Source organism: Salvia miltiorrhiza, chromosome 6, assembly GCF_028751815.1.
Source record: "Salvia miltiorrhiza cultivar Shanhuang (shh) chromosome 6, IMPLAD_Smil_shh, whole genome shotgun sequence".
Taxonomy (NCBI): domain Eukaryota; kingdom Viridiplantae; phylum Streptophyta; class Magnoliopsida; order Lamiales; family Lamiaceae; genus Salvia; species Salvia miltiorrhiza.
Window position 1 is genome coordinate 32609465 of NC_080392.1, and position 10134 is coordinate 32619598.

The 10134-nt window shown below is 36.9% G+C and overlaps 1 long non-coding RNA gene across 1 annotated transcript; it reads left to right on the forward strand.

Annotated features, from left to right (window-relative positions):
• The first annotated feature begins 4811 nt into the window (after window positions 1–4811).
• On the forward strand, window positions 4812–7693 carry LOC130989137 (uncharacterized). The gene is made up of 3 exons (XR_009090497.1): window positions 4812–5010; window positions 6961–7023; window positions 7539–7693. It is a non-coding gene; the product is annotated as an uncharacterized LOC130989137 (long non-coding RNA).
• The last annotated feature ends 2441 nt before the right edge of the window (window positions 7694–10134 follow it).

Below are 10134 nucleotides of genomic sequence, written 5' to 3' on the forward strand. Positions count from 1 at the left end.
TTCATTCATTCAATTGTATCAAGGTTTTAGTCAACAAAAACAAAGGGAGTATAGCTAAATATTTACAATGATTCATATTGTTCAGGGTAGCACAGCATAGCGTGATCAGACTATATGTATGAAGACATATAGCTGAGAGTAACAATCCTAATTAAGTTTCAAGAACATAGTCTTCAACTATTCGCACAACCGTATAGAAGTAAAATACGGTACTCAAAAGGGTCGTCTATGAACAACAGCCCTCCAGCGATTTCCCAATCTCTCTCCTTGCTCATCCTGCACATTTAGAAATACATGCAGGGCTGAGTATAAATACTCAGTGGACATAAGCCGAAAATAAACAATCTCGCTCTTAGAGCTATACATTTAACTTGCCATTTATACATCACACAGGGGTTTTTCTTTAAAAGAACCTGTGTAAGCAATTGATAAATTATAAGCATCATAAAGTAATGAAAAATAGACTGCAGTCATAAATACTTAGCATGTAGTACCACTTCTACAACTCATCATCATCATCATGGTACTGAGAAGTAGGCCTCCTTCTCAAGCACCGTAACCGGCCGACCAGACAGTCGGCTCACAGTCATTTCTGACCGGCCAACCCGGTATACAGCTCACGGTTACCTCTGTGTACACAATCCCGCCTTTGGCAGGACCCGAAATCGTTTCATCCGTAGAGGGTAACGTACAGGCTCATCGTCATCAAAACTCGGCAAGTTAATTAGTTCAAACATCAGTTTATCTCAAATCATCTTAAAAACTTATAGACATCATCATAATCATCATTTAGAAAGCCAGTAATAGAGGTATTAGAAAATAATGCCCACCTGGAAATCTTAGCTTTGGTACTAGTACTTCGGAGAAATCCTACTTATGCCCTTGACTCGCGTCTTCAGATATCATCGTTGGCATAGACGATCATGTAATAAAATAAACGTCAATTAGACAAATCCTCACTAGGTTTACTATTCTTATCTAAGTAGTAGTCTTCCTTTGCTCCCTTGTAACTAATCACTCTTCGTAACAAAACTCTCTTATAATAAATTCTAAATATTCATCATTTTTATTTCCAATGCATCACCAAATTTTAAGTCTAATTAGTTCATTAAGGAACGACTCCTAAATACTCAAACCCATCTATCAATCACATACTAAAGTTGTGAGGTTATAACACATTCTTTAACAAATATCTGATAATTCGCATAATGCTTAATGACTTCACCATGTGGTTAAATCTCTCAAGAGAACCGAATTTGGTTAAGTACATTTATCTCGGAAAAGTATTACATCTATATACATATATAAACATATATATATACTCCATTAGCCTTTTTATGAATTACTAAGGTGTATAGTTATCACCATTAACACATGCAATTTACTAGATCAAAGTAGGTGTAATTAGTGAAAGACCGTACTTGATTTCATATACTCTGTCCCAACTTCAAGTAATAAACTGCTTTACCTCGGAACTCTCCTGGGTTTGGGACTCATATCATTTGAAACCTCTTAACGTCTAGTTTCATTTAAAAAAAAGTAGGTTGCAAAACTCTATGTGGTTTAGGAGATATGATCATTTTCCTACAGTCTACCATATTCGACAGTTTTGTGCAACTGAAAGTTTTGATTTTAGAAAAAATAGTAGATCTTGTCAAAAAGACTTAAACTTTTATGGGTAGCTAGCTAACATGTTCATCTTGTTCATATAAAAATTTGGAAACCATAAACTCACGAACAACTACTGGAAAAGTGATTCTAGTATCTGTTTCTTCCACACTTTCGGTAGACAGTTGCAGTTGGAGACTCATAATTTAAAAGGTTATCAGACGATGTTCAAATGACCTCAAATTTTACATGAACGTTCCTAACACTTATATATGTTTACCATAAAATTTTCAAGATTTTTGGGTATCAAAAACCCCGTCGAAAACAATCAAGTCAGTAGCTTAAAAGCTAGCCAATTAACTCATCAACTAGTCCATCCTAAACGTATAGCCAAGCATACTCTATTTTCTTGTCAACCCAATTCATCATAATCATTATCAAACATTTCTAATCATCATTTTAATCCATCAACAATCATAACTTCAATCTCATAGGCTTATTTCATACTCAAATCCTCACTCTCTTCATGAATCTTATCTTCCAATCATCACACAACCTAACACCTTTATATACCATATCTTAAAATCAAAACATGCTTTTCATTCAATGACCAACAAATAACATCTTAATAGAATGCATATACTTTCCATCTTAAAGTTAGAAGACGACAAAAATTTTAAAAGACTTCCAACCCTAGTAATCTTCGAAAATTACCAATCTTAGATTAAGAGTTGTTTTCATGCTTTGATCCTCCATTTTCATGCTCATAAAGCTTAGATATAAGTAAATTCATGTGTTTAGAAGCTTACTCTATGAGTTTGAAGAGAAAAGTATATAGCTCCTCCTTCTTGAAACCAAGCTTTCAATCACAATCTAGCTTTTGATTAATGGAGATATTGATGTTTCATGCTTGATTTTAGAGCTTTCTATGGTGTAGAATTGATCTATGGAGCTTTGGTTATGCCCAACAATGGAAGGTGTTGATGGAGAAAGAGAGAGAAAAGTGAGATGAAAGGGACGGCTGCTATGGTGAGGATGAAAGAGAAAGGTGTTATACATATATATATATAACCCCATTTACTTAGCCATCAAGTATTGGATAAATAACACATGCTTAATTATCCACTTGCATAAAATATCTTATCCGTTAACAAAGTTTATCCACTTGCTTTGACTCCTCTCTCTCTAAGTAGGTTCTGCACCAGAGCAGAGAAATGCTCGCCAAAGGAATGCATTCTCTGTCTGGGCAGAGGGATGGCTTCCCCTCTGTTTGGGCAGACGAATGGCAGAGGAAAAGGCTTCCCCTCTGTCTGGCAGAGGAATGACTTCCCCTCTGTTTGGGCAGACGAATGGCAGAGGAATGGCTTCCTCTCTGTCTGGCAGAGGAATGACTTCCCCTCTGTTTGGGCAGACGAAGGCAGAGGAATGGCTTCCCCTCTGTCTGGCAGAAGAATGACTTCCCCTCTGTTTGGGCAGACGAAGGCAGAGGAATGGCTGCCCCTCTGTCTGGCAGAGGAATGACTTCCCCTCTGTTTGGGCAGACGAAGGCAGAGGAATGGCTTCCCCTCTGTCTGGCAGAGGAATGACTTCCCCTCTGTTTGGGCAGACGAAGGCAGAGAAATGGCTTCCCCTCTGTCTGGCAGAAGAATGACTTCCCCTCTGTTTGGGCAGACGAAGGCAGAGGAATGGCCTCACCTATGGCATTCCATAGGAATCGCCTCACCTATGGCAATTCCATAGGAATCGCCTCACCTATGGCAATTCCATAGGAATCGCCTCACCTATGGCAATTCCATAGGAATCGCCTCACCTATGGCATTCCATAGGAATCGCCTCACCTTTGGCAATTCCATAGGAATCGCCTCACCTATGGCATTCCAGAGCCCGCATCCCGAGCAGAGCTCGCAAGCCATAGCAAACTCCTAGGCCAAAACAGAACTCCAAGGCCAGAACTCGGCTAACATACTATCAAAAGAAATGACATCTTTAACCTCATCCTCGTTCAACCATCATCTCTATACATCTTTATGTCCTCAAAGTATTTCATTTTTTAATCCCATCATCGAAAAATATAATAGCTCAACCATTAGAAATCTCATCTCATCAATAACTTATTTTTATATCTCAGTACTCTTAAAACAGAAGGTACTTATAATAAGGAAAAAAAATGCGGGGTGTTACATCCTACCCTCCTTAAAACAAATTTCGTCCCGAAATTTACGTTATTTACCTTCGGGAATGTAACACCCCGTACTTTTTCCTATGTTGTGAGATAGTGTCATAGCACTATAAAGAGTACTGAGATGACGAAATACGAGACTATTTTTTTTATGAGCAGATAAGACCGATTGTCTTTTAAATAGTGATACGAGTGAATAAACCGATGATGGAGTTAGAGTGATGAGATTTGAGAAATGAGTTGAGATAGAGATGCTGATTGAATTGAGCTGAGATTTTATTTTATTTCCAACTACCGGGAATAGAGTTACCGGATACCGAGTTATCAGAGTTTGACTGTCCTATTAAGAAAATAGGAATAGTGAGTTGGAAATAGAGTTGAGGAAGAAAGAGTGAGAAACCTTGATAAATAAAGTCGGTCTGAGAGACGTCTAGTTTGTGTGTGTTTGTCGACTGCTTTGATGTGATGTTATGTGAACTTACGTGAGTGATTTATTATGTGATTTTGTTACGTATGTCATTATGAGCGAGTTATTATGATTTTTTTTTATTTGAGACCTTAGCACTTGGAATTTGGATTAAGTTTCCAAAGCAAGTGCGGTTTATTTTTACCGAGAAATCGAATGATGCCGGTTTATGGAAATTTTTCCAAAGCAAAATATTTTTAAATTATTTTTCCTATGATGAGGAATATTATAATTGAGTGAGTGCACTAATATTGGTGCCATAATTATTTATTTGGTCACATGAATAATTATGTCATGGTATTTTATTAATGAGTAACATTTCCATAATTATTGTGATTTATATTTAAACACCCTTCTCACACTATTATTTTAATTTCTTAAGCATGTGACTAAATACCACAAATTGAGAGAGTGTAGAGATTAGAGAGGGAATGTAGAGATTAGAGAGAGAGAGAGATCAAGATTCCATAAGATCTCAAAATCTTCTTTAAAGATCACAAGATCAATTACAATCTTTCCAAATATTTTCTCTCTCCCTCACTCACCATTTTCGGCCACCCCTCTTCTCCCTCATCTCTCACTTTCCTCCATTTTCCTCCATTGAAGAGACCTTTGGAGCTTCCAAAATTTATACCAAACACCTCAATTCACTCTAAAATATTCCATAAACACTTTCTAGCCACTTATAATCAAGAGAATCCTTGAAGAAGAGCCCCAAAGTTAGAGTGAGAAAGTGTGAACTTTGGTAAGAATTTGGGTAAGTGACCATGTTTTTCCTTAAATCTTGCTTGAAGGATGTTGTGTGTATGTATTCTTGAAAGATTGAAGCAAGAAAATCACCCCCTCCCTATTTCTTAAATTTTCAAAAAAAGTGGGTCTTCACCCCTTCAAAAATTTTTCTTTTTCTTTTCTTGATTTGGAGTGAAAAATGAGATTTACATGATGTGTGTTGATGATTGATGTGTGTTGTGAAATATGTGCCTTGAGATGTGAAACTTCGATGGAGTTTAGTTTACCCAAAAATGGGAACTTTTGAGTCAATGATTTAAATGATGAATTGATGATGTAAATGAGTCCATGAGATGTATATGATGATGATTGATGGAGTATTTTGGGTATATGATGTCAATGGATGATTTTGATGTGAGTTAGTTTACTAAAATTAGGGATATGTGTATATATGCCCTTATATGTAAATTGATGGTTTATATGTGTGATTAATTGATTAAAAATGAAAGATCTATGAATAGATTAAAGATTCATATGTGTTTATAAAATTTTCAAAGAGTTAGTTTAATAAAAATTAGGACCTTTTGATCTATGTGCTATTAAGTGATTTTGGCTTAAGATATATGTTTTTAAGCATGATAGTAGTGTCTTTGTATCTTTGAATAAGTCTATTGTAGGCTAAATAAAATTTTGGCTTAGTTTAGTTTGTATGAGTTTTTGAGTTCTTGTATGATGTGAGTTTGATGCTTGATAAAATGAGGTCAAATTGCTCTATGATCATTATGTGAACTTTTGCCATGTTTTGTTAAGAGTTTTATGTTGATACATGGATTTTCATTAAAATATAGTTTACATGATAAAAAGAGAATGAATATATGAATAATGAGTTATATGATGTAAAAGATCATATTTGAGTATTTGAGTATTTTCGAGCATGAAATTGAAAAGAGAATTTGTTTGATGCGTTCGTTGAAATGTTTTCCATGAGATTTGAGTTGATGATGAAAGAAAAGAGTCGAGATTGATTACTATGAGTATTTGTGTTGTACTTGAATGTTTTTAAGTGCTTTAAATGCTTAAAATGAGCTTTGATGAGTTTGCTTTGAATAAATGTTGAGTTGAGCATGTTTGCTTGTGTGTATGATTCGGAGTCGTTTTTTCACGACGCACTGACATACTGTTTTAGAGAGGTTTTTGATACCCAAACACCCTGAAAATTTTATGATAGGTATATTTGAGAGTCTTGAGCATACCGGTAAACTTTCAAGTCATTTGGACTTCGTTTACTATTTGTATAAAATGCAAAACCAAAACTGCTACGTTCTGCCGAATTGTTCGGTGAGTAGCTAATAGAGTTACCTTTTCCAGTAGCTTTCCTTAGCATTCTGGAACCAAAATTTTTATGGTTGAGGCCTGAGTGTCTTAGCTAAGTACCCACAAAATTTCAGACCTTTTTGACAACGTTTACTATTTTTCAAAAATCAAACTTTTCGGTTGCTAAACACTGCCGAATATGGTAGACTGTAGTAAAACAGTCATATCTCCTAACATACTTGGAGTTTTTGATCCTACTTTTTTTTTAAATGAAACTAGACTCAAAGTGGTTTCTTTTGGTATACGTTACGACTCCAGGGGAGTTCGGTACAGAGTCTGGTGAGGTTTTAAAGTTGAGTCAGTGCAGAGTGAAGTTTGTTTTTGACTTGTCTATGTGTGTTTTTCATATGCTTAAGTGTTTATATTTGTCTATGTGCTTGATTGCTATGAGTTTGAGCCAAATTGAGAGTTAAGTCGAAAATAGGACGTGTGAATCCTTAGAAGCCGAGTATACCTAGGGATTGAGTTTTATTGGGTATATAGATGTGGAGTGAGAAGTTATAGTTTAAGATGAGATTGGATTTAGAAATTGAGTTTCTGACTAAGGTTTGTTTTATCACATGAACCTTCGATGACGATGACGATGTGATGATGATATATGAAGGCCCGAGCGAGACGAAGAAGTAAGTTGCCTGATTTTCTTTCCAAGATTAGCGAAGGACTTCAGGTGGGCAATATTTTGAGTATACATATAACGTATGAGCTTTCTAAAATGATTTGATGATGTTATGAGTTTATCAAATTATTTGAGATAAATGATATTTGAGAACTGTTTGACTTGCCAATTTTTGATGTTGAGCTTGTATGTTACCCTCTACTGATGAGACGAATTCGGTCCTGCCACAAGCGGGATTTTGTGCACAGAGGTGACTGTGAGCCGTCTTCGGGTCGGCCGGTCACGGTACTCGAGAGGGAGGCCTACTTCTCGGTACCTTTGGTGATAAATTGTAGATGTGGTACTTACATGTTGAGTATTTTGATTGCGCAATCGTTCATTTGAATATTTATGATGCATATGTTTGAGATTCAGCTTTCACAGGTTTATTTATACTAAAATCCCTGTGATTTGCTTAAAACTGTGGCAAGTTCAATTTATAGCTCTAGGAGCACCTTTCTTGTTTTTCGGCGTTTGCTCACTGAGTATTATGTACTCACGCCCTGCATGTATTTCTAAATGTGCAGGCTAAGCGAGGAGCGAGATTGGTCTGGTGCTAGTGGGGGAAACGTTTCAATCGATGTAATTATATTTCCGTATTGCCTTCATGTTAATAGAGTCTTGAGGATTGAGATACTTTGTTTTCTTTTGAAATCAAGCAATTTACTCACGGTTATGTGTCTTCATACATATAATCGATTTGCCTTTTGCTGCGATACTCTGCATATTATGCTTCCTTATGAAAAATGAGCTATACCCGCTTTGTTTTTGTTCGTGAAATTCCTGATAATTAAAAAGTTATAACGACGTTGACGATTTTACCCTTGGGTTCATTTATGATGATTTCCTTAACACCTTTTGATGCGAGCTTCCGCTTGATGCTTGGCCTATACATCTTATCTTTTATTCTTTAAAAATAGTCGTATCGATACTCGTACCCCGCTATTACTAGCGTCGGGATTTCGGGCTGCGACAGGGTGGTATCAGAGCAGGTCATCTGCTCTGAGTCTATTGCTTGACTGAGTTGAACCTTTGATTGCTTCTACTCTTTTAAGATTGAGCACTAGTCTAATTTGAATTCTTAGGCTAGTTTGAGAGAGTCAGTTCGAAACGAAACCCCAGCACCCCATTTCCTCCGGCTTAACAAGGTAAGAGGTTGATGTTGTTTCTTGTTTCTTTCTTGTTGAGAGTTGAGTTTGGTTTACTAATGAGTTATGTACTGTATGATGATCGAAAATAGACGGACCCGGCCATTGCAGCGTTATACTACTACCGATGGAGTCGAGACATGGGTACCTGTTCCCGAGGTGCCTGTTTATGGTCTGATGGTGGACACCGATGTCGAGGATGAGCCGAGCGACGATAGCGTCTACCGACTGATCGACGAGTACGAGAGTTAGGAGTCAGAGCCGAGCAAGGAGACGGAGCCGAGTGAAGATATGGAGGTTGACGAGGCGACGAGTAGGATTTCAGGAGACGATGGCTAGTTAGCACGTGTATCTAGTAGACACGTACATATGTATAGATGCATAGTTGATATATACGTATATGTATATATATAGGTAGAGAGGCATAGTATAGTGCGTAGTAGTAGATAGTGTATATCTATAGACGCTTAGTACCTATGATGCTTGTATAGCTAGAGCATCATTTTAGTGTTAGGACCTTTGTACATAGGATCCTACTTTTGTAAAAGACCTCGAGAGAGAGGCAGTTTTCCTTATATACAGAGATGTTGATGATTAATGAGTTTCACTATCTTTATCAGAGCTTTGAGAATGATGATGATGTTGAGGCTTGATGATAAATGAGAAATAGAGATTGATGAGAATTACGAACGATGATAGACGAGAAATAGAGTAGACGAGAATTTTTATAATTTTGAGATCGCACATGAGATATAGAAGTGAAGTGAGAAAACGAGGATTTGTATTTTGTAACGACGAACGGTTAGTTTAGAAGTCGATAGTTATATAACTCTTTTTCCTTTATAGTACACCTCCGAGAAGAAGAGGGAATCGAAGGAACATAAACCGAGAAGAAGATGAAGAAGAGGAGCAGAGAAACCAACCGTGGAGATAATACGACGAGAGTTAGAGTTTTCATCGCGATTTATAGACACGACCCTAATAGGACGAACGTATTATGGAGACTTCATGGGATGCATAGATGCTACTGACCAATTGTACTTTGAAATAGAGGTACTTTCACCGGGACCGCGCGTATCACCGCTAGAGTAGTCATGAGAGTAGACTTATTGAGTCCCTATTCCGCTTGGTCATATTTAAATTTTTCTGCATCCATTTGAACTCCTACAGGAGATGAACTATTTGCTATTGAGAAAATTTTTCCAGATCCACTGTGTTTGAGCCTGAGCCGTTTGTGTTGGAAATCTTTACCCCTTGCTTTAACAGTGGACAATTTATTCATTTTCCACTTAGTGGATTGTTTCTACCTCCAGTATTGATTTACTTCTATCATATCATATCTCAGTTTTTATTCTAGATTCTGTTCTAGCTTTTGATCTTACCTTGAATATAACTTCTTCTTTATCCTTAAAATAGCACTGGCTATTATGGAATCATTCCATTACTTGAGCTCGTCTTGTTCAAGATCAGGCATTTTTATTCATCACATCCTATTACCCTACCACATCCGACTAGAGTTAGGAATGTCTAGGTGACTAGGATAGTATAACGAGAATAGCGTTTTGAAGAAACACGAATTATGGGAGCAGTCGTAAACTATATTATTACGAGACGAGCACAACTTTTTGATTATGGATTTTCTTATATTAGCCAAGTATGCAAAAAGCTAACCAATTCGAGGATGAGAAGAAGTGATGCTAAGCCAGGATAGGCAATAGCAGATTCAAGGAGATCGAGATGACATATTAGAGCAGATAATGTTTTCCACGATAGCAGACTGAGATGACGACTAGTATAGAAGTAGCATCGTCGTAATATTAGGGGATGTTTTATTTTCGTTATGCCCCGCAATTAGTAAGAGTTCTCGAAAGAGAAAATTTCCTTATATATCTATATAACGATGACCAGAGAGTCTCTATACTTGAGTAGAGCTTTAATCTGATGTTGCAATGATAGACATGAACTGTGTCTTTGA